This window comes from Macaca nemestrina, chromosome X, assembly GCF_043159975.1.
Source record: "Macaca nemestrina isolate mMacNem1 chromosome X, mMacNem.hap1, whole genome shotgun sequence".
In the NCBI taxonomy this organism is placed as follows: domain Eukaryota; kingdom Metazoa; phylum Chordata; class Mammalia; order Primates; family Cercopithecidae; genus Macaca; species Macaca nemestrina.
In genome coordinates, this window is record NC_092145.1 from 120,290,384 (window position 1) to 120,316,023 (window position 25,640).

The 25,640-nt window shown below is 48.8% G+C and overlaps 1 long non-coding RNA gene and 1 other non-coding gene across 3 annotated transcripts; both read right to left on the reverse strand.

Annotated features, from left to right (window-relative positions):
- Positions 1 to 839: 839 nt before the first annotated feature.
- Positions 840 to 24,626, reverse strand: LOC105499894 (uncharacterized). Of its 2 annotated transcripts, none has more exons than XR_011618188.1 (3): positions 24,541 to 24,626; positions 5,943 to 6,010; positions 840 to 4,069 (listed from the first exon to the last, which is right to left on the reverse strand). It is a non-coding gene; the product is annotated as an uncharacterized lncRNA (long non-coding RNA). The 2 variants fall into 2 exon arrangements; XR_011618189.1 differs by lacking the exon at positions 24,541 to 24,626 and adding an exon at positions 19,062 to 19,589.
- Positions 2,182 to 2,285, reverse strand: LOC112423577 (small nucleolar RNA U13). Its single transcript, XR_003014048.1, has one exon. It is a non-coding gene; the product is annotated as a small nucleolar RNA U13 (small nucleolar RNA).
- Positions 24,627 to 25,640: the final 1,014 nt, after the last annotated feature.

The window sequence follows — 25,640 nt, forward strand, 5'->3', positions numbered from 1 at the left end:
AGGGCACATCTCTGGGGTGATTAAAATGTTCTATAGGTCAGGCACGGTGGCTCATGCCTGTAATCCAAGCACTTTGGGAGGCCAAGGAGGGGGGATCGCCTGAGGTCAGGAGTTCGAGACCAGCCTGGCAAACATAGTGAAACCCCCGTCTCTACTAAAAATACAAAAATTAGCTGGGTGTGGTGCAGGCGTCTGTAATCCCAGCTACTCAGGAGGCTGAGGCAGGAGAATTGCTTGAACCTGGGAGGCGGAAGTTGCAGTGAGCAGGGATCACGTCATCGCACTCCAGCTTGGGCGACAAGAGTGAGACTTCGTCTCAAAAAAAAAAAAATGTTCTATACTTTGATTATGGCGGTGGTTTCATGGGCTATGTTTGTCAAAGCTCACCAAACTGTATACTTAAAATAGGTACATATTATTATATGTATGTAAATTATACATCCACAAAGGATGCCAGACATGGTGGCTCATGCTTGTAATCCAGGAACTTTGGAAGGCTGAGGCACTAGGATCGCTTGAGCCCAGGAGTTTGAGACCAGCCTCGGCAATACAGTGAGACCCTGTCTCCACAAAAAAAAAAAAAAAAAAAAGTTTTAAATTAGCCAGGAGTGGTGGCGTGTGCCTGTGGTCCCAGCTACTCAGGTGGCTGAAGTGGGAGGATTGCTTAAGCCCAGGAGGTCAAGAATGCAGTGAGCCATGATCACTCCACTACACTCCAGCCTGGGCAAGATAGTGAGACCTTGTCTCAAAAAATAAATAAATAAATTACATAAATAAAAAGTAATAAGAAAAATGTATATATGTAAATTATACATCCATAAAGGTGATTAAAAGAAAAGGTGTGGGTGGATTTTTGCCCCTATGTGGCACAGTCCAACCCATGAAACTCTCTAAAGACAACAGCATGGGTTCTTACCTCAGGACCTGCAAATATGGCACCAAGTATCATACTAGAATGTGTGAGAGACACTGAGCTCCAGTCACACAGATGGGGACACAAGGGGACGCCTGTCAGTAAATACACACACTTGCACTCTCTTTTTCTCTGGAAGTGCAAGATAATGTTTTGATCAGAGGCAGCAGATGTGAACTGAAATAGTGCCTCTCTATGTTGGGGATGCATAGACCTAAAGCTGAATCCAAGTTTTTAAAAATATACCTAATTATGTGTCATCCCATGGCTCATGTGTCTAACCAAAGTTGCTGCTGTCTTGGTTACCTATTATTGCATGGTGCCCCAATCCTAGTGGCTTAGTACCACAACTTATTATTATCTCTCACAGTTCTATGAGTTGACTGGGCTCAGCTAGGGGATTTTCATTCCTGGTTTCTCATGTGGTTGCAGTCAGGTGTCAGCTGGGGCTGGAGTCATCTGAAGGTTTAACCAAACTGGATGTCCAAGATGGCTCACTCACAAGACTGGTGGTTAAAGTTGGCTGCCAGCTGGGAACTTAACTGTGGCTGTTGACTACGATGCCTTATATGTGGTGTCTGCATGTAGACTGGGCTTCTTACAACATAGTGGCTGGGTTCCAAGAGGGAGTATCCCAAGAGCAAGCATTCTTGACAGGTCAGGTGGAAGTTGCAAGGATTTCTGTGACCTCGCCTATCAAATCACAAAATCTCTCTTCCACATCGTTCTATCAGTCAAAACAGTCACAGAACTCACTCAGATTCAAAGGAATGGAGAAATGGTCTCCTGTGCTCGATGGAGGAGTGGCAGATTATACAGCAGAAAAGTGTGTGGGATATTGTTGCAGCCACCTTTTGAAAATGCAATCAGTCCCAGCTCTATAATGAAACATCTTTTTCCCTTAGTCTTCAATGTAGAATTTTTAATTGCTCTCCAACAACTTTAGGAAAAAAGATTTGGGAAAGGCAGGATTACATTGGTGGTCAGTCAGCTATATCTGCATTGTTATATATACACTGGGCCTTGCTATATTTACACTAGTGTTAGTATACAGTGGAGAAGTTGGTGTCCCCAAATAGCTGTTTACTTTTCCTCTGCAGCCCCTAAAGTGCTTAGTCATTTCTTTTGTACTCTAAGACTTCCTCTGTTATTAGCCCTCACTATTTCATTGGGATCTGCCTAATCCAAAATATTTCTCTGGGCCATACCTGACTCTACCTTCTCAGCTCCCAGCATTTCAATCTCCACTCACCATTTTTTTTTTTTCACATCAGATGGATAATGTGCTGACATCATAACAAGGTTTGAGGGAAGTTCATCTCACACAATAGCATGAAAATGTAATCAATATGCTTATGAACCATAAAAGGGTCTACACCACTCGCTGTTACCCAGGCATTTACAATGTCTTGTAGAGCTGGGCTGCAATGGCTCATTTCACCAATAGGTGGTAATGTAAAATTTGACTTGGGCCTGTATATTAGGGAGAGTGGGGCGGGATGAGGTTGAGGAGAAAGGAGGGTGGCAGAAGTATCTAACATACTCCTGTGTCTCAGCAGGACATTTTCAAGTTTGAAATTATAATTGTTCTAAAATATCCTTTTTGTTGGGTTTTAGAGTTTGGCAATACTGGTTTCCTTGCAAACAAAGGACGTCAGTGATAGCTGTACTGAATGTACTAGAGAGAATCTTGATAATATAAGATTTCATCCAATATTTCAAATCGTTTTGGAGTCGGTCAACAAACCGTAAAGGATAACCTTGCCAAGGGCACTCTATGAGGCCCTCAAAATGGGTCATGATAAGGCATAAATGAAGTCCCTACTTTCAAGCTGCCAACATGGTAACTTTCAAGAACCTACAAGACTGATCATGTACAATCAGCTTAAATATGGCAACTGCAGGGCTAAGGTGTGGGGCAGTTGATGACCATAATTGCCCTAGCAGTGGGGAGAAGGGGAGGGAATAATGAGGAGGGGGCAGAGTCAGAAAGCCAAAGGGAAACTGGTTGTTGATGCTCATGAGATACAGTTGGGCAAAATGGCAGAGGAAAATGGTGGGGATGGGGTGGAGGGGGAAACAAAGAGTGCAAAGAGTGTTGTAGGAAAAGACAGGCTTGGCTTGAATGGAGAGTGCAGACCCTGATTTTGAATTATAAGATGTTAGTACCGACAGGAATCCCAGAGACCATCCAGCCCAAAACTAGGGCCACCGTCAGTGAGAGGTACACCCACAACAGAATGCACTGCCCTGACTTCCACATGAGGGTTCTCTCCAAGTGTTCAGCCAAGATGATGTAACACAGGCAAAGAAAACAGTTATTAGTCAAAATTTCCAAGAAGCGATAACCTCTTTTCTTTTTTCATCGAATCCAATTCAGTTTGTCAATTCCTGGAGTGACCTTGGGGAGGTTGCTCCTCCTCTCTGAGCCTCATTTCTTTATCTTATCAAGGGCTCATTGTATGCTTTGCACATTCTTGGTGCTTTACATGTGTTAACTCATTTAGTCCCCCACTAGAGTCCTATGATGCAACGACAATTATTGCCATCCCCACCTTACAGATGAGGAAACTGAGGCAGAGGTTAGTAACTTGCCCAAGGTCATACTGCTAGTAAGCGATGGAGTCAGTTTCAAACTGGGACTATGTGGCTTCAAGTCTGTGCTCCCAACCACTAGGTAATCCTGCTTCTCAACTGGCAAGGTTGGACTAGATGCCCTCCAAGGTCCCTTCTGGCACAGAAGTGTTAAGGGTCTACCCATTTACTTCCCCTGGAATTAGTCAGGGAGAACCCAGAGTTAAATTCTCTTATGTAGGTACAACAAGAATGACAGGATGTACCCAGTGCCAAAGATACAGGCCAGCCACAGTCCTCTCATTTACTGAAATTTCGAGGTCAATTTCTTCAAGTCCCTAAGAAAATCCTCTCTGAATGGCGGTGTATCCTTCTGCTTTCTGGCACATTTTGCAACTCCAGACATCACGGAAGCAGCCAACAGGCACCATCAGAATCCTGAAAAGAGAGAAAAGTATGTGGGGGGACGGGGGGTGGCGATGATAGAACTTGCCGTTTTTAATCCATCCATCTCTGTTGCTGTTTCTCTCAGTGGCTGTTCTTTTGCATAAAGGGTCTACTTTTCCAAATGTGATTTTTAAACTGCAGCAGAGAGAAAACAAAATAAACACAGAATGGTCGGCTGAGGGCCCGCACTTTCTATTCCCTGGTTACAAAGTAAAATTAGCTAGCTGGTGGCCAGGGCCCGGAGATTTATTTTGGTCTGAAGTCAACCCACAGATTAACAATATTGGCAAGAACTACATAGGAGGGGAAAATATTTTGGACAAGGCTGCATATGTTTGCAGATACATCATCTCCCTCTGTGCAACAGCCAAGGTTACAGAGAATAAGAGTCAGGAGCAGGCTGCCTTGTCTCCCTCCTGTGAGCCATCATTCCCCTCTGCATGATGCCAGCTCATGCAGTTGCACCGTGCTCCAAAGGACCCAGGGAAGGTAGACAGGGAAGCACACACTCCAGATCTGGTAGAAGAGGGGTTTGTTCATCTTTTCTTTCCCCCTTTCTTTCAAGGCCCACATTCCATTCCAAGGGTAATTCTCAAGCAACAGCTATTTCCAGATTCTCAAGGACTAGCAGAGGGTAGTGTCAGAAAAAATTATCCCAAATTGGAAATAGGCAAAAGAGATTATTGGGTGTTCTTGCAGTGCAAAGCTGGGCTTGCACTCTTGATTGCCCCTGTAGGGACAGAGGTTAACTTTCACATTTTTGTCCGATACAAATGCAAATAATTTCCAATCCAGCCATCTCATCCTAACATTCTTCTATTAAATTGCCTATAAATACTAGTTCCTCCCATTCTCATGGGTATAAGTTTTAACATCTTACAGGTTTCTTCATTAATTAATGAGCTAAATCAAATCTTTGACATGTGGTCATTTTACATTTGCATGAGAGTCAAGTTTTTTAAACTTTTTGAAAATTCTATTTTAACAAAAGAATGTTTGTGTCTGTTGACAAGACATTTTCTCCTGCCTTCTTGTTATCCCAACTCAAGCCGATAGGCCAATATCCCAAACTCCTCCTGGTGAACTCCAGATACAGACAGCCACAGGCATCCCTGACCCCTTCCTGGATATGTGACTGCAGAGGAAACCCTAGTCTCTTTGCCCACTCATCTCTGCCTTTCACTGGAGTGCGCTGAGCCTTCAAGGAAGAACTATGGGTAGAGAGAAGTTTCCAGGACACACAGGAGTCACAAACCCTCTTCTCTCTTCTAGATGTTCATGGGATTGGGGAAAGAACGTCATCAATTCTTTGAGGAAATTTTTGCATCCTCAAATTGGGAGTAGTCATTTCCACATTGGATATCTCACAGGGGGGTTTCTAAAGTGCTTCTCAAAGTTTAATGTGTGTATGAGTCACTGAGGGATCTTCTTAAAATGCAGATTTGGATTCAGCAGGTCTAGAGTGGGCCTTTCTAACAGCCCCCTGGGTGATGGTGAAGCTGCTGCTGCTGATCTGCAGACCCTACTTTGAGTAGCAAGGCTCTGAGGCTGATGTGAGAGCCTGCCCTTCAAAACCACAGGGGATAGCATAAATATACTGAGACACCCTCGGGAATTATAATGTACACTTAGGACTCCACTCTCACAAGGCATGGGGCCCAAAAGTCTGAAGAAATACCAGGAACCACCATCTCCTAAAGCCTATTGTGTGCCTGGCAGGGTGCCCTAAGCCCATTACATACATGCCTGATCTCACTTCATCTTCACCACCAGCCCATGAGGAAAGAAAAGATCGGAAGTGTGATTTTACCAAAAAGGAAACTGAGGCCCAGAGAGGTGGAGTAAACAGCCCAGCACTAGTCACACAGCAACGCCGACTTTTGGAGCCAGTTCTAGCTGAACTCTAACCACATTACCACACAGCTTCCTCCCTCCACCACAACCTTGCAGGCCTAGGCTCCTTGGTCAAATCTGTAGGGGATTTTGAAAGGGAAAAGGGAGAACTTACCTCCTTTCCATGTGGTCTCCATTCTCCTCGTGATTCCCGGATAATTCCTTCGCTGTCTTTCACTGCAGCTGCCAGAGAGAGGGAGGGAGGAACTTTCTACTAATTTCAGAGTAGACAAATGCTCTTAGAGAATCTACCATTTGCCTAGCTTTGTTACCGGAAAGGGTTCTTGATCTAGACCCCAAGAGAGGGTTCTTGGATCTCGCTCAAGAAAGAATTCGAGGTGAGTCCATAGAGCTAAGTGAAAGCAAGTTTATTAAGAAAGTAGAAGAATAGGCCGGGCGTGGTGGCTCAAGCCTGTAATCCCAGGACTTTGGGAGGCCAAGACGGGCGGATCACGAGGTCAGGAGATCGAGACCATCCTGGCTAACACAGTGAAACCCCGTCTCTACTAAAAAATACGAAAAACTAGCCGGGCGAGGTGGCGGGCCCCTGTAGTCCCAGCTACTCGGGAGGCTGAGGCAGGAGAATGGCGTAAACCCAGGAGGCGGAGCTTGCAGTGAGCTGAGATCCCGCCACTGCACTCCAACCCGGGCAACAGAGCGAGACTCCGTCTCAAAAAAAAAAAAAGAAAGAGGCCGGGCGTGGTGGCTCAAGCCTGTAATCCTAGCACTTTGGGAGGCCGAGACGGGCGGATCACGAGGTCAGGAGATGGAGACCATCCTGGCTAAAACGGTGAAACCCCGTCTCTACTAAAAAATACAAAAAACTAGCCGGGCGAGGTGGCGGGCGCCTGTAGTCCCAGCTACTCGGGAGGCTGAGGCAGGAGAATGGCCTGAACCCGGGAGGCGGAGCTTGCAGTGAGCTGAGATCCGGCCACTGCGCTCCAGCCTGGGGGACAGAGCAAGACTCCGTCTCAAAAAAAAAAAAAAAAAAAGAAAGAAAGTAGAAGAATAAAAGAATGGCTACTCCATAGGCAGAACAGCCCCAGGGCTGCTGGTTGCCCATTTTTATGGTTATTTCTTGATGATATGCTAAACAAGGGGTGGATTATTCATGCCTTCTCTTTTTAGACCATATAGAATAACTTCCTGACGTTGCCATGGCATTTGTAAACTGTCATGGTGCTGGTGGGAGTGTAGCAGTGAGGATGACCAGAGGTCACTCTCGTTGCCATCTTGGTTTTGGTGGGTTTTAGCTGGCTTCTTTGCTGCGACCTGTTTTATCAGCAAGTCCTCATAACCTGTATCTTGTGCTGACCTCCTCTCTCATCCTGTGACTTAGAATGCCTAACCGTCTGGGAATGCAGCCTAGTAGGTTTCAGCCTTATTTCACCCAGCCCCTATTCAACATGGAGTTGCTCTGGTTCAAACGCCTCTGACAGCTTGATCCTTGGTCTTGGAGGGGGATGTGGAAAAATTCAAAGAACCAAAATAGATTCCTGCCCTCAAGGATATTCTACTCCAAAGGAGTATAATATGCATTACTGCAATGCAAATTCAGATCGGTCCTGCCAGGACTTCTGTGTAGGGAATACCTCTCTCCTCTCTGCAGGGCCCGTTTATCAGCAGAACTTTTGGTCTGTAAAGATAACCCCTTCAGAACTTTCTTTTACTGGACTGGGGGTGGGGGGAGGACAAAGCAGATGGTGGATGGGGGCGGGGCTGAGGGGATGAAGGGAGGGGAATGAATGGCAATTAGCGTCTGTTTCAGTTGATGGTGTGTGCTCCCAAGGACCCAGGGACTGGGTGCTCCTTTGCCAAATGTAAATATCAAACCAATAAATGCTAATGTAGCATGAAAAAGTGCTGATTTGGGAGAAAGTTCCAATCATTTAGAGAGCTTGTCGCAGAAAGCACTTAGGTGTTCCAGAGGCAAAGGGAGCTGGGGAAGGAAATAAGAGCCTGGAACTCATAGCTCCTCTCTGGGTCCTGGTACTACCCTGGCCACCTATTCCTGGAAGAGGGAACGTGGGCGTGGTAGGGAGGGTAGGTCCTTGCAGTGCAGTGGGGACAATAAACAAGACAAAACCAGAAAGGTGAGGTCAAATTCATGAACATCTGGCACCAGAAGAGGGAGATAGCAGAGAGGCCTGTTATCAAGTTCTCTGTGAACTTGACACTTGCCTTGATGGGCCTTTGCCCAAGATCCTTGTCGTCCTGACGGTCTGCCTTCAGGGACCTGTTTCTGATTGATGGCTCTGATCTTAGTGTCCCTCCCCTCCACTTTCAGCCCATCATACTACTCACACTCCTAACATACTTCTCTCAGGATCCCCCACCCAAAAACCCAGAGATGCTTGCAACTTCACCTGAAGGCTGCCACACCTGCCCACCTCACAGAGGAGCTCTGCAAATACTTGTGAACTGGATTCAGTAGAAATAGCTCTTAAGGGAGCTGTGAGACTAGAAAGCAGGAAAGTGTGTTGGAGAGAAGACTTGGCTAGGGGTTAGGACCACTGGGTTCCAGGCCCAGCTCTGCCATCTCCTTGGCCTGAGAGAAGATACTCGACCTCTCCGAGCCTTGAGGCCTCAGTGGCTTCATCTGTAGAATGGGGATAATTCCCACTGGGACAATTAAATGAAACAAAGATATATGTTTCATGTGCTTGGTAACCTGCAAATCTAGAGAGTCATTACTGCGTGTTTCTCAGCAGAGTCGGTTGCCTAGGAGACAAGCCGCAGTGGGGACCTCACCCCAGACAGGCTGCAGCCAGACTCCCTGTGTGAATGACATCATGGCCCAAACTCTGCCGGGCCCCAGGCTTTCTGGAGTCTCTTTCTGGTCCCAGGACACTGAGTAAACACCTTAAGCCTCCTTAAACACAGCTGCTTCTAAATATTCAGAGGGAAAACCACTCACCCACCCATCCCACCTCCTCCCCTCTAATCTAATCTGGACATCTAGTCTGGTCAGATTTACATCTAAATATCTCTCCCCAGTGCCTCTTTCCTTCCCTTACATCATCGCTTTCTCAAGGCTGTGGCTTTGGTTCAGCTCTCTGCTTCATTTTCTTCACCCCAGCCCCATTTTCCTTCTTGTGGCTGCCTCAGTTATCCCACTGTCCTTTGATTCAGCTTTAACCCTGTGTTCTGGCCTCATCTGTCCCTGCCCTCCCAGCCCATCCTTGCTGTTCAGCAGCCCCAGAACCTGTTCCTTATCTTCCCACCCCAGGGCCTTTGCACATGCTACTTAACCAGAACAGCAACTTTGACCAGTCCTTCTTGGCCCAGCTGGAACACTGGGTTCCTTGGCTACCCTTGGCAGGATGTGAGCTCCTTCCTATATTCTCTCTCCTTTCTCGCAGGGCCCACACAGCCCTCTGCCTTGTGGAACAGTTATTTGGGTTTCTGTGAATGTGGACTCTGTTAGGATGCACTCAGAAGCCCAAGGCTGAGCTCTAGAAGGAAAGTCTCTGGCAAGGAGGGGCAGCGGGGCCTGAGACTTGGCAGGCCTGAATTTTCTCTTTTCCCCAAGGTTCTCCCAATCAGAGGTGCATGGATCTTCTTTAAAACCGGAGATCACTGCCAACATAGGCAGAGTCACCAAAAGACCTTGCAGAATAATGTAAAGAACAGAATACTTAAGGCAGCTCTCAGTCTTTGGAACCTCACAGAATGCACTGGGCCAGGCATCAGGCTGGGCTTTGGAGATCCAGCAGGACTAAGACAGATGCAGATTCTGCCATCATGGAGAAGCCCTGCTCTAGCGGATGCCAGCCATCATGCCTAGAGGACACTTACACAGTCCTGCAAAGGGCCTAGGTGAAGAGAACTGAGGCTCCCAGCCAACAGCCACATGAGTGGACCACCTCGGAAGCTAAGCCTTCAGAGAACTGCCAACTTCTGAAGCCAACCTCTTGAGAGATCCTAAGCCACCCTGCCCAGCCAAGCTCTGGATTCGGAGTCACAGGAACAAGGGCAGTTGTTTTTTTGTTTGTTTGTTTGTTTGTTTGTTTGCTTTTTAAAAAAAGACTTTCATTATTTTAAGCCACTAAATTTTGGGGTGATTTGTTACCCAGCCACATCTAATACTGTGCCACAGATCATTGGACTCAGATTGGATAAGGGGTGAGGAAGTCATCATGATATCCTGATGGCAGCTACCATACCCTGAATGCCCACTCTGTGCCAGCCACTCTGCTATAACTTGACACACTGAACATAACCTGCTCCTTAGAGAGATCCTGGCCGAGCACGGTGGCTCACGCCTATAATCCCAGCACTTTGGGAGGCCAAAGCAGGCGGATCATGAGGTCAGGAGATCGAGACCATCCTGACTAACATGGTGAAACCCTGTCTCTACTGAAAATACAAAAAATTAGCTGAGCATGGTGGTGGGCGCCTGTAGTCCCGGTTATTCAGGAGGCTGAGGCAGGAGAATAGCGTGAACCCAGGAGGTGGAGCTTACAGTGAGCCAAGATCGCGCCACGGCACTCCAGCCTGGGCGACAGAGTGAGACTCTGTCTCAAAAAAAAAAAAAAAAGAAATCCTGAGACAGGGCTTATCCTTCCCAATTTAGAGATAGGGCACACAAGTGTCAAGCCACTTGTTCAAGGCCACACAGTCTGAGCTCTCTCTGGCACCATCCTCTGGGACACTGTCCTATGTGCCTGTGTGAAGAACCACCTTTCCTAGATTCATCTGTTCCTCCTTGTGTGTCCCCGTCAGCTTGGGCTTGGGCCAGTGTCTTGGTCTGTTTAGGTTGCCATAAAAAATTACCATAAATTGGGTGGCTTATAAACAACAGAAATTTATTGCCCACAGTTCTGGAGGCTGGAAAGTCCAAGATCGAGGCACCAGCAGATTCAGCGTCTAGTGAGGGCCCTCTGTGTCATAGATGGCGCCTTCTATGTGTGAGGACACAGTGGAAGGGACAAATAAGCTCCCTTGGGCCTCTTTTATAAGGGCACTAATCCCATGAGGACAGAGCCCTCATGAACTCATCATTTCCCAAAAGCGCCATTTCTTAATACTATTGCACTGAGGATTAGTATTAGCATATGAATTTTAGGGGGACACAAACGTTTATACCATTGCAGCCAGCAAGCTATGATTAGGACAGAACAAGCATTGTCTAACAAAGATAGCTCTGTAGGATGCCCTGGGCCCAAATTCCTCCCACCCCCACTGCTCCCACCCATCAAAGACAAAAGCTTTAGGAAATTGTCACGAATGGCAGACTGTATTTCCCAAGAATGGCTGCAACAATATCATCCACCTCATGTGCTCTTCTACAATGTGACATTGACATTCTCCATTGACATTGAGAAATGAGGTCTGTGTCCCCTTCCCTTGAATCCAGGCAGGCTTGTGACTGGTTCAATCAACACAGTGGAAGTTCCCAAGGCTGGGTCATAAGAGCCCATGCAGCTTCCACCGTGTTTTCTGGAACAATCACACTTGAAGCCCTGAGTTGCCGTGTAAGAAGTCCCACTATACTAAGGCTGCCATGCTGTGAGGAAGCCCAAGCTACATGGTGAGGTCATCTGATAACTCTTCAATCCACAGTCCAAGTATTTGAGTCTTCCTAGTCCAGGCACCAGACATGTAAATGCTGGAACCTTCAGATGACCCCAGCTCCTAAGCATCACATCATCTCTGATCTTTGAGTCTTTCCAGCTAAGGCCTCAGACATTGCAATGCACAGTCAAGCCATCCCCTATTGTGCCCTGCACCAATTCCTGACCCAGAAAGTCCATGAGCATAATGAAATGTTTGTTTGAAGTCACTAAATTTTGGAGTAACTTGTTATGTAGCAACAGTAACCGGAACAACATACCAAAAGAAGTGGGTGGAATGTTGGGTCAGTCAGTGGGTCCCCCCAACCTACATGTTCAGATTTGCCACCACTGCTTCTCAGCTCTAAAACCCAGAAACCTCCATTCCCCTTATATTACCATCCCTCACTTACCACTAAGAACTGAAACCACATTATTCCCTCTCCCTGGGATTCTCGCCCCCTGATATTAACTCCTTGCACAGTCACCTCCCACATTAAATAAGGCCGACCTATATAACCAATAAGATAGTGTAGAAATGATAAACTGAGACTTCAAGGTTAGGTAATAAAAGATATTGTGGGCTCAGTCTGGCTCTCTTTTGAGTCACTTGCTCTCAGGGAAGCCAGCTACGATGCCATAAGTGCACTCAAGCAGTCCCATTGGACAGGACCACATGGCAAGAAACTGAGCCCTCCTGCCAACAGCCAACCCCATTGTACTGTCTATGTGAGCGAGCAACCTTGAAAGTGGGTCCTTCAGTCCCAGGAAAGCTTTCAGATAACTGTTGGAAGTGCCGGCCAACACCCTAGCTGCAACCTCATGAGACACCTCAAGCCAGGACCACCCAGCTAAGCCACTCTTAAATTCCTAACTCTCAGAAACTGTGAGATAATAAATGTTTATTGTTTTAAGTCATGAAGTTTTGGGGTAATTTGTTATTCCCTGTCCCTATGTTAAACAATACTGGGACCAGGCATACGCTCATGTCCCCATGTTAAAATAATACTGAAAACAAGCAAAAATACCTTAGCTACTTGCCCTAAGAAATACTTGCTTCTGGAAGATAAGATGGAACCCACTAAAATAACTTGTTGTCAAGACCAGCAGCTAGCTAGCCAGTCAAGGGTTACTACAGGACTTTGGCCTTGCTGTATTCACCAGCCGAAAGCTATTTCTCCATAAACTCTCCCCAGTCCAAATTTCTTGCCTTGAAAGACCCAATTTGGAAATCACCCAGTCTGGGCTCTAAAACATTATAAATACATGTCGCCAGTTTCCCCACTTTGAGACGCTAGTAACATTCTGTCAAGGGGGCTCTCTCTTACTGAAGCAGGTCTAATAAACTTAAACTAGCACTGCTTGATTTTTTCTGATGGCCTTTTTTGGGGAGTTGATAGTCAACATTATATACCCTGCAAACTGGGGCTTCCACTCTTGGGTGTTTTGTTTGTTTGTTTGTTTGTTTTGAGATGGAGTCTCGCTCTGTTGCCCAGGCTGGAGTGTAGTGGCATGATCTGGGCTCACTGCAAGCTCCGCCTCCCGTGTTCACGCCATTCTCCTGCCTCAGCCTCTGGAGTAGCTGGGATTACAGTTGCCCACCACCATGCCTGGCTAATTTTTTTGTATTTTTAGTAGAGACGGGGTTTCACCATGTAAGCCAGGATGGTCTTGATCTCCTGACCTCATGATCTGCCCGCCTTGGCCTCCCAAAGTGTTAGGATTACAGGCGTGAGCCAGCACACACAGCCTGTTTGTTTTTATAGACAGGGTCTTGCTCTGTCCCCCAGGCTGGAGTACAGTGGCTCGATCATAGCTCACTACAGCCTCAACCTCCTGGGCTAAGCAGTCCTCCTGCCTCAGCCTCCCAAGCAACTGGGTCTAAAGGTGTGCGACACCACACTCAGCTACTTCTTAAAAATTTTTGGTAGAGATGAGGTCTTGAACTCCTGGCCTTAAGCAATCCTCCTGCCTCAGTCTCCCAAAGAGCTGGGATTACAGAAGTGAGCCACCGTGCCCGGCCTTCTTATGGGTTTTATTTGTTCATCTGTCTTTGTGCTGTCCCACTTGTCCACTCGCCACATGTGGTACTTCAATTAAAGTTAAAGAAAATATAAAATTCAGTTCCTCAATCACACCAGCCACATCTCAAGTGCTCAGTAACCACATGTAACTGGTGGCTCCCCTATTGGACAGCACAGATAGAAAGCCTTTCCGTGCTCACAGAGAGTTCTGTCGGACAGCGCTGCTCTGGGGGAAAGTGGGTCATTTGCTTCAGAGGATGGCTGCCCCCGAGGAAGCTCTCAGAAGCAGACAAGTTGGGGGGCGGCTGCAAACTGGGGGCTGGCCGCTTCCTAGAGCAAAATGGACTGCCAATCTGGCCTCTCATGGGCTCGACACGTGTCTGCAGGCATGACTCCACCAGGCAGGCCCTTCCTCCTCTGGCTTGCAGGAAACCATCAAGCTTTAGACTCATGGTGCACACAGGCACGCTTATTTCTGGGAGTGCACGTGATTTCCGCAGAGCAGCCCTGGCTCAGCTGGGAAGGAAGATAGATGGTCTGCAATCAACACACTGCCTCCCTCACCAACCCAAGGGCCTGCAGCTGCGCTTGTTTTCTGATTTCAGGTCTGACAAGTGACCTGCTGGCCATCAGAACCTCCTAGCCAAGTCTCCTGGGTCCTTGTCATCCCCTAGGTTGGAGACCTGGGGAGAAGTTGGGGAGGAAACCATGGCTCCCTATGTGGCACCCTTAGATCCAGGACTGGGCCAAAGTGTGAATTAGAAATTAATCAAATCATCGGACATTTTTCCTTTTCTTTTCTTTCTTTTTTTTTTTTTTTTTTCTTTTTTGGCTTTGAGAACTTTGATTTCTTCCATGGTAACTCTTCCTGGTTGGAGAATGTCATTTAAAATAATTCTGTCTTTAAAACTGTGGGATGAGGGGAAGGAAAATGTCACCTCCAACCAGGTCCTCACCATGCAAATCAAGGACATTTCAAAATGCTGGCAATCTGCTAGAGGACTTCAAAGGTGTCCAGGTCCAATTACACTTCATTTGGGGTGTGAATTGAGGAACTCTGGGGGAGGTGGCCCGGGTGGAACGTGTCACGGTCGATACTGTGGTAATGAACCTAGGCCTTTGTTCCTGGGAGCCCAGCTGCTGACAAGTGGGCTGTTTCCTGAAGGGCGGAGGTGTTTCTGTGTCCCCCACCAGGTGCGGGAAACAGGGTAGAGACTGTCGCTGCCATTTAAAAAAAAAAAAATCATTTTAGGGTGAGCTTTTCTTTCTCTTTGCTTTTAAAGACCAAAGGTTGATCACAACTTAAAATTAAACGGGATGGAGGGAGCCTGCAGCCTAGGTCAACATCTAAATCTTTTCAAGTCCTAGAGTTAGCCACACTCTGGGTCTCACACAATTTGTTTGAATAGGGGTCTGGGGAATTACTCTTCTCTAACTTATGACTTAGGTGCCGCCACAATTTCTGTGGCAGAATATGTTTGGATGGACGTGGGAAGAGGCCTGAAGAAAAAGGTCCTTAGCATTCATTCTGGAATGCTTTAAAAATAACATTCTTTTTAAAACGATTTTGGTTTTGCTGGCTAGTTAGAATGGAACTGACCGGCCGTTACGGGTTTGGGAAACTCAGCCCTGTGTGGGCAAGGCTGATGGCTTAAGGGCATTCAAGAATGATTCATGCAAGTTCTTTTAGTCCAAAACGCCCCTCAAAAAGACACAACATACTCAGAAACCTCAGATAAGGCTGGGTAGGAGCAGGTCTGCCGGGTAGATTCCAGCAGGGTGCGTTAAGAGCAATCAATCTACCACAAGTGCGAATCGGGATCAAAAGCCGGCCTCTCCCACTTGCTGGGATGCCTGTGCAATTCGTTATTTTATGTCCTTGGTTTCGTTTTTCAAATGCAGATACCCCAGAAAGGTAACACATTCAATTACTCACACCTTAGTGCAAATGCATTCATCAGAGACTTCTGTTTTTTTTTTGAGACTGAGTTTCGCTCTTTCACCCAGGCTGGAGTGCAGTGGCGCGACCTCGGCTCACTCCAACCTCTGCCTCCTGGGTTCAAGCGATTCTCCTGCCTCAGTCTCCTGAGTAGCTGGGATTACCAGGCATGCGCTACTACACCCGGCTAATTTTTGTATTTTTAATAGAGATGGGGTTTCATCATGTTGGCCAGGCTGGTCTCAAACTCCTGACATTGTGATCTGCTTGCCTCAGCCTCCCAAAGTGCTGGGATTACAGGCGTGAGCCAGCACGCCTGGCCAAGAAACATTTTAAATGGCAGCGGAACCTGGGTGAAGCTGCCTGTGATCAGGGAAGAAAAAAGTACAGATGCTGGAGCCACCCCCTGCAGATGCTGTTTCCTAGGGTGAAGCCCTAGCATCAATATTATTTTTTAAAGCTCCCCAGCTGGTGTCAATATGCAGCCAAGTTGAGAACCCCAGGAGAGAGAATCGAGGCTGAAAGAGGATGGATGGGTGGACCGGAAGAAACAAAAGAAAAAACAGTTCCTCTTTTTTTTTTTTTTCTTTTTTTTAGAGATGGGGGAGTCTTGCTCTGTTGGCCAGGCTGGTCTCAAACATCTGGCCTCAAGAGATCCTCCCTCCTTGGTCTCCCAAAGTGCTGGGATTACAGGCGTGAGCCACCATGCTCGGCCCACATAATTCCTCCAATGAAACACCCAGGTTTGAGTCCGGGCACTCCATTTGCTGGCGGCTTGATCCTGGTAGAGTTACTTATGCCCCTCTGGACTGCATTTTCTTCATCTCCTAAATAGGTTTAATACACTTAATGAACAGTGACTCTCAAACTTGAATGGGCATCAGAATCAACCGGAGGGCTTGTTAAAACACAGATCCCCAGGCCTCAGCCCATCTCCAAAGAGTGTGACTCAGCCAGTCTGGTGTGAGCCCCCAACATCTGTGTTTCTAACAAGCTCCCCAGTGATGCTGCCGGGCCAGGACCATGCTTCCGGAACCACTGATGTTAGGGGCAATTGAGCTGGTTATTATTAGCTCAATTTAATCCACAGATGAGGCCTGAAACCAATGGCAACATCCCGTTCTCTCTTAAAAGGGGTCAAGAGCCAAATAGGGCTTGAACTTGCATACAAATATTCACAAGGTTTTAGCATTTTGCTGTGATGCAGCCCACATTCAAATCTGAGGTTGAAGCCACCAACGGACCATTATGGTGAAGACTGCTCTGGAAGCAGAATTGTGCCTGGTCCGCAAAGACCCACCCACCCTAGAAAAAAGCACCCCTGCCCCATGTAATTCCAAAGAGCCCTGGCCTGGTCTTTCTGGAGGCTGTTGTGTGCTGGGACCTGGTCACTAAAAGCAGCTGTAACAGATTAATGCTGCTGTGTCCCCTGAGGGGGTGAGCCCTGCCTTCTGAAGCACAATATACACTGTGAAACCACGAGTTGGGGGGAGCCGGAGGGGGCACATTTCCTCTTTAAAAATGCTCAAAGTCTTTCAGCTGATGCTCAGAACAGGGCTGGCCTAGGCAAGGGTTTTAAGTAGGAAAGGTCACTACTTGTCTTTTTTTTTTTTTTTTCCTTGAGACGGAGTTTTGCTCTGTCGCCCAAACTGGAGTGCAATGGTGTGATCTCAGCTCACTGCAACCTCCACCTCCCGAGTTCAAGCAATTCTCCTGCCTCAGCCTCCCAAGTAGCTGGGATCACAGGCGTGCACCACCACACCTGGCTAATTTTTGTATTTTTAGTAGAGACGGCAGGTTGCACCATGCTGGCCAGGCTGGTCTTGAACTCCTGACCTCAAGTGATCTGCCCGCCTTGGCCTCCCAAAGTGCTGGGATTACAGGCGTGAGTCACTGTGCTCAGCCACTATTTGTCATGTATGCTCTATTCCCATCCCAGCCACCCACCCCCTGCTTCTGTCCCATAGCCTGGCCTCCTTGTGTCTCCAGCTTGGGATCACTGCCTGTCTCTGCCCCAGACTATCCCTACCTCCTCCCAAAAAATGTTATCAGGTGGAGAACAGTGGTTCATGCCTGTAATCCCAATACTTTGGGAGGCCGAGGTGGGAGGATCACTTGAACTCAGGAGCTTGAGACCAGCTTGGGTCTCTACAAAAAAACATTTTTTAAAATTAGCCAGGCATGGTGGAACGCGCCTGTAGTCCCAGTTATTCTGCCCATATGGGTTGCATCCTCCATGTGAGAGCCTCTCACCCTAAGTCTCACAGTCACCAGTACCCTGGCTTCCAGGACAAACCTGGACTATTTCCCCCCAGGCTTGCCCTAGAGACTTAAAGGAAGCTGGACTTTTGTGAAAAACTCATTGTGGGTGGGAGGCAAAAATTAACTAGGCACGAAGAACCTGGGAGATACCAGATTATTCTGGCTCATTAGGGCTTTACACTTATCTGGCCACAGCTGGGACATACTCCCTTCTCCCTGGACCATGCAGTCTGGGCCCACCTCACCCACAGTGTGGGTCACCTATTATAATGCCCCCCAAAATAGTGTCAATTCAACAGTAACTGCTTCTCCAGGGTCTAGGCTTTGGGGCCCCAACTTATCACAACTTGAAGTTACTGTTTTAAAAATTTATCTTATTTATTTGTTAATTGTGTAATCTGTTAACATATTATAGCTCCACAGGACAATCACTGGCGGTCTTGTTTACTGTTAAAGCACCAGCCCTAGCCCAGTAGTTCGAATATTTTGATTGCATGTATGGGTGGATAGCTGAGTGTGTAGATGGATGGATGCAAGGATGGAGGGATGGATGGATGGAGGGATAGATGGATGGATGGATGGGTGGATGGGTGGGTGGATGGACTGGCCCCCACATAGTACCAAGGTACTTCTCCTGTAAATACCACAAACCTAGACCAGCAGTTCTCAAACCTTTAGGTCTTGGGACTCCTTGACTTTTTAATTTATTATCGAGGACTCCAAAATGCTTTTGGTTATATTGGTCTTATCAGTATTTCCCACATTAAAAATGAAAACAGGAACATTTTTAATATTTATGTATTAATTGATCTAAAAATAACAATCATTAATATATTACATGTGTGGTGGGCAGCCTCTAAGATGGTGCCCAGTAATTGCCACTTTCTGTCACCCACACCCTTGAGTAATTCCCTCCCCTTGAATGCTAGCTGGACTTACAGACTCACTCCTAATAGATCTATTGTCCTATAGGGATGTGGCTTCCAAAATTAGATTACAAAAAAGACTGTGCCTTCTGTCTTGGGTGCCCTCTTTTCTCTCCCTAGGAGGAGCCAGCTGCCTTGTCACGAGGCAGCCCCATGGAGAGGGCCTCGTGGCAAGAAACCCAGGCCTGTCAGCAGCCACGAGTGAGCCTGGAGGTGGATCTTTCCCCGGCTGAGCTTTGAGATGATCCTACCCCTGGAACACACCCTGATTAGTCTCCTAAGAGACCCTGAGCCAGAACCACCCAGCTAAGCTGCTCCCAGATTCCTGACCCACAGAAACTGTGTGAGATAATAAATGTCTGTTGCTTTCAGCCACTAAGTTTTGGGGGTAACTTGTTACACAGCAATGGATAAAATGCATGGTAACGTCTATAGTAACATCAATAGCACAATTCTATTTAAAAATAACCATATTTTCCAAAACAAATAAACAAAAAAGTTTAGGGAGAAAAGTGGCATCGTTCTTACATTTTTGCAAACCTCTCTAATATCTGGCTTAATCGAAGACAGCTGCTTCCTCATAGTGGCTTGGGCATCCAATGCGTTGTGATACGTTGTTTTGGTTGAAGAAAATCCAGCCTAATGGAGCTTTGCAGTTAGAAAAGAACAGTCTGAAAAGGGCTCAGGGAACCACAGGGATCCTCAGACCACACTTTGGGAACCGCTGACCTAGACAATCATAGACCCCAAAACATTCTAATTCTAGGGTCCTCACTTCCCAATCTTGGTTTCCTGTTTGGGACCTTTGCCATTTCTCCAGGTGCCCAAGTGACTTAGTGGTGACGGAGGCCACCCAGGAGGTCTGGTCCCCTGCCAAAAAGGATAAGGTCCTCTGAGGCCTAAAAGCAGAAGACACTGATGAACTAACCCTCAGTCTTGGCTGTGTCATGCCCAAGATGTGACACAGAGGGGAAAGGATGCCTCCGACATCCAAGGTGAAGGTTGAGGCATCTGGAGCCGGGGAGGGCAGGGGAGCTTGTTCGCTGCGCATTGACAGCTTCCGGGACACTGGGGTTTGCCAGATCCACGGGGATTTCCCCCTCTCCTCCCCTTTCCTGCGCGTGTCCCACTACCCCCACCCCCCGGTGAAGTTTAGGGCCTGTTTTCAGCCGGAGCCGGTCTAATTTTCGCTGCCTAGTTGGTCAGAGAAACGCACGCAGCTGTAGCAAAGCATAAAAATAGCTTCCTCCGTGACCAATTTCTTCCCACTTCCCTTTCTCTCTCTCCATGCTCGCCTCCCCGTCCCCACCTTCTGTGGAAGCAGGAAGGTCCCTGGAGGGTGCCAGCACTATTGAGACATGCCATGCGCCCCGGCTTCCCTCCCAAACAACACATGTTCCTGGTTCTATTTTGCCCTGGCCCCCCGCAGGCTCGCACAGGCTTCCCAGGGAACCAGGCGTTGTCAGATGGGTCCCCGAGGGCCCAGTGTCCGTCCACCTCGCTGGGCAGACTTCCTCTCCAGCGCATAGGCCCCCCAAGACATCTGCACGCCGAGTGCTCGCCCGAGGCACTCGGATCTGGGGTCCCAGCCTCGCCCAGAGCCAGCCAAAGGCCTGCCCGCGAGAGATCCGGATCTTCTGGCACTTTAGAGGTTAAATGGGAAGCCTCCAGCTGGAAGGAAAAAAACGCCCCGGTGCTATGCGCGGAGGCTCCAGGCGGTGTCCCCAGCGTCCCGGGCTTCCTCTGCGCCGGGCGGCTGCGCGTCCCGGAGGCGTCCGTGGCAGAAGATGGAATCCGAAAGTGGGCATTCGTCTTTCTAGTTTGGAAGCGGGAGCAGACAGTCAAACCTGCAGCAGCTCAGCTCCCCAACGGGAAGGTCTAGCCAGCCTTGGGCGGGGGAGCGTTTCTAGAAATGTCTACACCCGGAGCCACCGGCGGGAACCAGGAACGCTATGGCCTGGACCTGCCCGGCCTCTCTTCCCTGAGCCTTTGGGACCATGCGGGAGAGAGGAGAGGCCACCTATCGCATTTCAGGAGTGGTTTGTAGGGTCCAAGGGCCGTTTGCCTCCCTCTACTGCAGTTTGGAAACAGAATAAACCGCCCCAGCAAAACCCGGTGAACTTGTCCAAACCACACAAGAGTTCAAACCACACAAACTCCAACTGGGCACTGACACAGGGCTGGCTTTATCTGTCCCCAGAGGGCTTTGCTCTGCCTCGCAATTGATTAGGGCTCCTGAAAACCACTGAAACAGTTTATCACACCCACCCAGCCTCAAGCCCCCTATGGGCTGGAGTGGAGCCTGGATTGTTCCGGCAACCAACCCCAGCCCAGCTTCCACCCAGCTTGGAGGCCCCTAGGGCCACCTGCCTGGTTCCTCACTCCAGAGAGGGTCCCCATTTTGTGGCAGGAAATCGAATGACAGAGAGCAAGAGGGTGAGATGGGAAGATGAAGGATTTGGATCTATGAGGGGAGAGAAGCATTCTGTCCACTGAACAGGGTCGGGGGCCGGGGGGCTTTCCAAGATCCCCCTTTACTTTCACGCCCTTTCTCCAGGTCTGTGTTCCTCTCCTTTCGCAGCACCCAACGCCCTTCTGCATGGGTGGCCCAGTCCTCCAAGCCCAGCCTTGTCTTTTGAACTTCTCCCCAAGCAACCTGTCCTTGTACAATTTACATCCTCTCAGTTGTTTTCTCTGGAAACTCCTAACTCGGGAGGCCAATGCCATGGCCATGAGAACATTCTTCACCACAGAAAGCAAGATCTTTTGTCAGCCTGTTCTTCATGGGAGGGGAGGGGAAGGTTTTGTAAATATCGCGTGGAGATTAACTGGGAGGAGGCAGGAATTAAACAACGTGCTTTTTTCTTTTCTTTTCTTTTCTTTTCTTTTCTTTTTTTTTTTTTTTTTTTTTTTTGAGACAGAGTCTTGCTTTGTCGCCCAGGCTGGAGTGCAGTGGCACCATCTCCGCTCACTGCAACCTCTGCCTCCCGGGTTTAAGTGATTCTCCTGCCTCAGCCTCCCAAGTAGTTGAGATGAGAAGTGCACACCACCACGCCCAGCTAAAATTTTTTTGGGGGGAGGGGGATGAAGTCTCACTCTGTCGCCCAGGCTGGAGTACAGTGGCGCGATCTCAGCTCACTGCAACCTCCGGCTCCCGGGTTCAAGCAAGTCTCTTGCCTCAGCCTTCTGAATAGCTGAGACTACAGGCGCATGACACCACCCCTGCTAATTTTTGTATTTTTAGAATAGACAGGGTTTCACCATGTTGGCCAGGCTGGTCTCCAGCTCTTGGCCTGAAGTGATCTGCCTGCCTCGCCCTCCTAAAGTGATGGGATTATAGGTGTGAGCCATCACACCCAGCTAATTTTTGTATTTTTAGTAGAGACGGGGTTTCACCATGTTGGCCAGGCTGGTCTGGAACTCCTGACCTCAAGTGATCCACCCGCCTCAGCCTCCCAAAGTGTTGGGATTACAGGCGTGAGCCACCACGCCCAGCCTAAACAGTGTGCTTTAACACGAACTAGTAGTGATCATGGTGGAGCACAGTCACAGACGGAGGAGGATCTCTGGCAGCTGAACTTCTGGGCTCACACCAGGAAGCCTGTCACGTTTCCCAGCTGCCTGTGCCATGCCTGTGGTGCCAGTCATTGCTCTAATGGTAGGCAGGGAGGCAGAACTCCCCCTGAATAAGTACAAGGACTTGATGAGCCTTTGAAAGCAGGCGACCCACCCAAAGAATCTGAATTCTTTCAGGTTGTTTCCTGCCCCAGCAACTCTATGTAAAACAACTGGCTGAGAGCTTGTACAAATTAGGGTGGCTTGTCACAAGGGTTTCTATCACATTTAGTCACCTCTGAAAAAAAGAGACCCGTTTTTGAAAAACACCTAGCAGGCCGGGCGCGGTGGCTCATGCCTGTAATCCCAGCACTTTGGGAGGCCGAGGTGGGTGGATCACGAGGTCAGGAGATCGAGACCATCCTGGCTAACACGGTGAAACCCCATCTCTACTAAAAATACAAAAAATTAGCCAGGTGTGGTGGCGGTGCCTGTAGTCCCCGCTACTCGGGAGGCCGAGGCAGGAGAATGGCGTGAACCCAGGAGGCAGAGCTTGCAGTGAGCGGAGATCGTGCCACTGCACTCCAGCCTGGGCGACAGAGCGAGACTCTGCCTCGAAAAAAAAAAAAAAAGAAAAAGACAAATACCTAGCATACATAAAGGGATTTATCATCTCGTTTCATTCCATCAATAACCTTGTGAGCAAATGGGGGTTACCCTGACAGCAGTTGGAGTTCCATTGCAGGAAAGAGAGAACCTCTCCAGCTATTTTAAGCAAGAAGAGATTTAACACAGGAAATTAGGTACTGACAAAATTATTGGAAGGGTGCAGGAGGAGCAGTCAGTCTCTGGGCTCCCAAAACAACACCACTGAACTGGTCCGCCAAGATTACTGCCATCTCTTCCACTATCAGAAAGGTGGGGCGTGAGGGAGCCCGCCTCTGGAAATGTAGATTTCCAGAGTGCACTACCATAGCTGTGATCCAAGGATCAGGAAGCCACTGCCACCACAACCCCTCTCAACACCCACACAGCTGGTAACTGAGCAAACACTAGAATGTTGTTTCACACACACACACACGCACACGCACACGCACACACACACACCTCCAGCAGGTACAGCCAGAGCAGCAGGCAAGAATTGTGGGCTCTGCCTCACATCTGCCATCCTAACTTCACACGAGTGCATCTAACTGGTAAAACTGAATTCTCATCCACAGTCCCAGCTGCAAAGGTGTCTGGGAAATCCAGTTTTTAGCCTTTCAGTCTCTGCAGACCATGGGGGCACCATAGGACGAGGTTGGAAGGGAGGCTGTGTGCCTGCCACCATGCCTACATTTTGCAGATAAGGAAACTAATGTTCAGAGAGGTTAAAGAACACATCCAAAGGCACATGGCTGGTAAACCCCAATCTCCCTGACTCCAGAACCTGTACTTTCAATCATTACCTTGAGCAAACAGCCCCATTCCATTTGGGGTTTTGGCAGTCTTGGGGCATCATTCGGCCAGAGGGCCCACACGACAGCAAAAGCTAGCACACTCCTTCTGCATGCTCAAAGGCACTGAGGTACAACTGAGGCCCCAGGATTGTGAATAGCTTATCTCAGGTTGACAGGCAGAGGCGACTCATAATCAAACCCAGGGTTCCCAACCCCACGTTGTATACTTCCTGACCTCACCCCCCTGCCCCCCGACATCGACATCTGGAGGAGGGGGAATACATGCACAGGTTGTCTCTGGAGACACGTTTCTCCAACACTCAGCTGCCCTGCATTTCTCCAGGTGAGGTATCTAGCCTCCAACCTCTCCTCCCATATTTGGAGAATCCTCCATCTTCCTAGTTGCCTCCCACCAGAGAAGCTAAAAATCCCAGATAGGCACTTTCACAGCCGCCATTGCAGTTGGCATAGGCTCCTGCCTTAGGCTCAACCCATCAGATGCCCCTATTAAAGGCTTGGAGTTGGGAACTGGTAATACTGAGATGCAAGGAGCACTGAAGTCCATTCTGGTGGACGGTGGCAGTCACCAAGGCAATGGCATTCCATTTCCTGGGGCGGCAGGGACCATATCCATGTCCCAAGGTGGCAGTGTATGCCAGGGAGTCCTGGACTTGGCAGCGAGGTCATCCCTGGATTGGCCTGGCTTTGGCTGTGGTCCTGACTGCTGTACAGCCTCCTTGGTCGGCTCACCAAACTGGATTCTTCAGCCCTCTTGGTTATTTTGTGAGTTCCCCAAGATCCTTTTCATAAAGTCCTTTTCTGCTTAAATAAGCCAGAATTGTTTCCTGTTGCTTGGAGCCAAGAGCTCTGGCTGTTACAGCTGAGCTGCTAGAATTTGCCTGGCTTCCCTCAGCGAGACCACACAGGACACTGCTAATTCTTGGATCCCTCAGGCATCCCAGTCCACTTCCTAGGAGCTCCCACATCCCAGGACCTTGGCCTGCTGATCTTACCTTAAGAGAACTGGCCTGATCTGACAGAGGGTCCCACATCTTTCCTGGACAGCTGCGTGGTGATGTTCCTGGGTCTCATCTCAGACTCTCCCCATCAAAGGCTTCCTCATTGACCATGACCTTTCCCTGGGCACAAGTGAGAGCCCCTCCCTCCCCGCTGCCCCACACCCCCCACAGTCACCAGTTCGGCATCCAGAAAACATTTCCTCTTTCTCCAGAGACCTTGCTCTTTGTCAGCCTTCACTCCTAGCTGAGGCAAAACAGCTGTGGGCTCTGCTCAGACTCCAAAAATGCAGGCTAGGAGCACTGGGGCCTCTGCAAGAATAATGGCTGAAAGCAGTGCCCCAGGTTCAAGGCCCCGGCTTTGCGTCAAGATAGGGTGTGAATAAATGGCTTACTCTCTTGGGGCCTTGAAAAGAGAGGAGAGTGAGGGCCTAGCCGTAGCAAAGCGAGCACTGCTCACTGTCAACACTGAACTGGGAGCAGGGAAGGACTGTGAGGAGGGCGTTCCTGACCTAGGTTTGGGGCCTGGGGTCAAACCAGTGGGCGGAATTGCCCAGGGCGTCATCCAGCCAGAGGCAGATAGGAGCAGGAAGGGCTTGGGTTCCCACAGGCAGCACCATGGGACCAGCTCAAATCAGCTTCTGGCTGAGTGTAGACAGGGGTCAGGGGAGGGGGCCCATCTCAGAAGACGGCCCAGCTGGTAGGGAGACCGGAAGTCCATTGGGATGACGACAGCATGCTGTAAACTTGGGCTTATCTCAAGGATGTTGTCTTTGTTCTCGTGATCCCTCACTTTCCCAATAAAAGTACCCTTGAAAATTGAGCTGAGGCCCAGAAGGGCATGTGGGTCATGAGGCCTGCAGAGCCAGGCTGCTGCTGCTGCAGGAGGGGTCAGAAGGGATGGGGCCACCACTAACCTCTCTGGGACTCTGGAGGAAGCAGGGGTAGATCTCTGCAGTCAACACGGAGGAGTAAAGGGCAGGGGGAGCCCAGCAGAAGAAGGGTGTTTCTCTCCCCTCTGTCGGGAGCAGGAGAGGTACGATAAGAACATCACAGAGAGTACCAGGGACACAGGTAGGCTGGAGACAAGATGGAAA